Raw genomic sequence first — 4,186 nt, forward strand, 5'->3', positions numbered from 1 at the left:
GCTCCATCTCAGGACCTGGAGAGCATGGCCTGAGCGAAAGGCAGAAACTTAACCTGCTGAGCCACCCAGGTGCCCCTCACTATTTAGTCTAAACCCATTTTGTAGCTCCAAACTCATATCCAATTATGTACCACATCTCCCCTTAAATATGTCATGGGCATTTAAAAGTGGGAAAAAAATTGTCTAGACTCAGGATTCTGACACAAAATGTGTGGGGTATTTCCACACGAGAAAGTCTTTTTTGAAGATGTGTTTATTTATTTTAGAGAGAGAAAGCAAGAGAGCAAGGGGAGGGGCAGAGGGAGAGAGGGATCCCAAAGCAGACCAGCCCTGAGTGCAGAGTGGAGCCTGATGCAGGGCTCCATCCCAGGACCCTGAGATCATGACCGGAGCCCAAACCAAAAGTCAAGAAACCCAGCTGACTACACCACCCAGGCACCCCATGCCACCCGTACCTCTGACCAAGGGATTCTCATGCCCCTCTTCTCTGGTTCCATGACTTGCTAGAATGCCTCACAGAACTCAGGGAAACACTTTGCTCACTACTACAGGTCTGCTGTGGGGAGGTACACAACTCAGGAACAGCCAAATGGAAGAGCCGCACAGGACACGGTTCGGGGGGTAGGGGGGCAGGGGGGTGGGAATGTGTGCAGAGCTTCTGGGTCCCCTCTGGAAATGCCATCCTCTCAGTACCTCCAAGCATTCACTGACTCAGAAGCTCTCCAAATGCTGTTGTTTAGATTTTTAAGGAGGACTCATCACATTGGCACAACTGATTAATTCATTGGCCATTGGTAATTAGGTCCATCTCCAGCCCCTCTCCTTTTTCCAAGGGTGAGGGGAGATTGGAAAGTTCCAACCCTCTGGTAAGGAGCCTCCACCCTACAAGAGTCACCTCATTAGCATAAAATCAAGTGTGGTTGAGAGGGACTTATTCTTTTTTTAAATATTTAAAAATATTTTATTTCTCTATTCATGAGAGACACAGAGAAAGAGGCAGAGGGAGAAGCAGGCTCCCTGCAAGGAGCCTGATGCGGGGCTCGATCCCAGGACCCCGGGATCAGGCCCTGAGCCAAAGGCAGACGCTCAACCACCAAGCCCCCCAGGTGCCGAGGGGGCTTGTTATGAATAATCTCCTCTCACCCTAGCACTCAGGAAGTGACAAGGGTCTTAGAAGTTCTGTGCCAGGAACTGGGAGCAGACACCAAAGGCATATTTCTTTTTATGTCACAACATCTCAAGGTAATCATGTCCAAAGCTGAAGATTCTCTTTTTCTCTTATTTTCTTCTAAGTGGGCTCCATGCCCAATGTGGGGCTTGAACTCACGACCCTGAGCTCAGGAGTCACACGCTCTACCAACTGAGCCAACCAGGCACCCCCCAAAATGGTCTTTTTCCCCAAATGAATAAATATTGTCAATCCCCACCCATGCACCCAGTATCTTGCGGACCCCGGGAGGCATGTACACAAGCTGTCCTCTTCGCCTCGACTGCTTCTCCCTGTTCAACACCCAACTGGCTTCCAGCCAGCCTTCCAGACTTCAGCCTAGATGTCACTGTGCTTCAGAAGCGTCCCCTGACCCTCTCCCAGTCCAAATGGTATTCCCTCCTGTCCCCTACCTTCTCCATAGCGCTTTTCACAGCTTTTATTGGTGTTTGATGATGGTTTGTATACTGTCTGGCTCCCCAGCTAGTTGTGAAGGTGCCAAGCGACATGGTCCTTGCAGCCACAGACAGCGCAGGGCCTGTGTGCGCCCCTGTCCCCATGGGGCTGCTCCTCCTGCCGGGGTTGAGAGCCTGCAGGCCCGCAGCCTCTGCTCTCCACTAAGGCTGGCAGAACGGTGGCCAAGGTTTACGAACATGGAATGTGGGGATGTGGAGGACGAATCAGAGAGCTACAGAGGCCTGAAAAACTTAAAGGGAAAAATAAAAGACCTATTGTCTTCAATAAGATGGTGGTTAAGCAAATGATGGCATAGGCTATAACCACAGACACAAACGCAGTATGTTGCTACACTTTAATGTTACATTAAGGAAGTCATTCGGAAAAATATAATGCCATCCTAGGTTTTAGTAATCAAATATATGCATGGAAAATGTCCCCAAGGACATATGCATCATTATACATAAGCTTGATGTATTGGGACTGAGGATGACTCTAATATTCTTTTAGAGTCTACGGTTTATAAAGTTTTGACAACATGGGGATCCCTGGGTGGCTCAGCGGTTTAGTGCCTGCCTTCGGCCCAGGGCGTGACCCAGGGGTCCCAGGATCGAGTCCCATGTCGGGCTCCCTGCATGGAGCCTGCTTCTCCCTCTACCTGTGCCTCTGAGTCTCTCTCTGTGTCTCTCATGAATAAATAAATAAAATCTTAACAAACAAACAAAAAAAACCCTACTACATGCATTTAAAGGGAATAACAATAATGCAAGAGAACTTTCATGTCAGACATCACATGGGGAGCTACATCTGTCTCCATGTCAGGATCCCTATGTGTGGGTAAGGGGCCCCTGGGTGGCGCCGCCAAGTGAGTGTCCAGCTCTTGGTTTCAGCTCAGTCATGCTCTCAGGATCGAGATATTGAGGCCTGTGTTAGGCTCTGCGCTCTGCTCTCAGCTAGGAAGCTAGGAATCTGCTTGGATTCCTTCTTTCCCTCCCCTGCTCTCCTTCTGCCCCTCTCCCTGCTTGCTCACACAGTCATTCTCTCTCTCTCTCCCCCTCTCTCTAAAATAAATAAATCAATCAAATCTTCTTTTCTTTTTTTTTTAAAGATATTGTATGTGCAGATAATGTGTAAGATTCTTCAAAAGCCTGTATTTTTGCACAGAAAAGAGCTCAGGTTTTGAAATCTAAGTAACCAGATTTAAATCATGACTTCAAAAAAAAATTTTTTTAAATAATAAATCATGACTTCACCTCTTTTTTTTTTTAAAGATTTTATTTATTTATTAATGAAAGACACAGAGAGAGGCAGAGACATAGGCAGAGGGAGAAGCAGTGAACCTGATGGGACTCGATCCCAGGGCTCTGGGATCATGGCCTGAGCTGAAGGCAGACGCTCAACCACTGAGCCACCCAGTGGGTGGCTTCACCCGTGACTTCACCTCTTATAAGTTGTTTGCTATTCCATGAATTAGATAACATCTAGGGATGTTGTGAAGAGTGAATGGAATGTATGCCACCTAGTAAAATGGCCAAAATCTGTGACATGGACACCACCAAACACTGGCAAGCACTGGCAGCAACAAAACTCTCCTTCTTTGCTGGTAGAAATGCAAAATGGTACGGCTACTCTGGAAGACGGTTTGGCAGCTTCTTACAAAATTAGACATATTTTTACCATACAAATCCAGCAATTGCACTTCTTAGTTCTATCCAAAGCAGTTGAAACCTTAGGTCCACACAAACCCTGTACGTGGATGTTTATGACAAATTTATTTATATTGCCAAAACTGAGAAGCAACCAAGATATCCGTCAGTGGGTGAATGGGCAAAGAAAGTGTGGTCCATCCAGATAATGGAATACTGGTCAGTGTTAAACATAAATGAGCTATCAAGCCATGAAAAGACGTGGAGGAAACTTAACTATGTACCACTAAGTGAAAGAAGCCGATCTGAAAAGGCTCTATACTGTATGATTCCAACTACATGACGCTCTGTAAAAGGTAAAATTGTAAAGACAGTAAAGAGGTCAGTGGTTGCCAGAGCGGAGAGTGGGGGAAGTGATGAATATACAAAGCACAGAGGATTTTTAGGGCAAAAAAAATACCCTGCTCTGTATCTTATAATGACAGATATAGGTCATTATACATCTGTCTAAACCCTTGGAAAATACAATAGGCTGAAGCAAGGTGGACATCTTCAGTTTCATCCTGATTCTTGGGGACACAGGTCTATTTTTGTCCTGCTGGGGAATGACAAAGAACATTGACATTTAGTGCTTTAGTGGAAGAAGAGGAGTCCATGAAAGTCTCTGAATAAGAATAAACAGGTAGAGGAAAAGCAGTTAAAAATGTTTTTGTTTAACTTTGGAAGAAGAGAGAATTTTAAAGAGGGAGTAATTACTGTGTCTAATGCTGCACTGAGTACAGCTAATGTGTCCAAGGCATTTGGAAATTGCAGCACTACGTTCAGTAAGAAGAATCCACAAGGAAATTAGAAAATACTTTGATATGAATAAAAATGA

At 45.5% G+C, this 4,186-nt stretch overlaps 1 non-coding gene across 1 annotated transcript; it reads right to left on the reverse strand.

The window, feature by feature from the left end:
* Positions 1-1,302: 1,302 nt before the first annotated feature.
* Positions 1,303-1,375, reverse strand: TRNAR-CCU (transfer RNA arginine (anticodon CCU)). Its single transcript has one exon. It is a non-coding gene; the product is annotated as a tRNA-Arg (tRNA).
* Positions 1,376-4,186: the final 2,811 nt, after the last annotated feature.

Source organism: Canis lupus, chromosome 17, assembly GCF_048164855.1.
Source record: "Canis lupus baileyi chromosome 17, mCanLup2.hap1, whole genome shotgun sequence".
Classification (NCBI taxonomy): domain Eukaryota; kingdom Metazoa; phylum Chordata; class Mammalia; order Carnivora; family Canidae; genus Canis; species Canis lupus.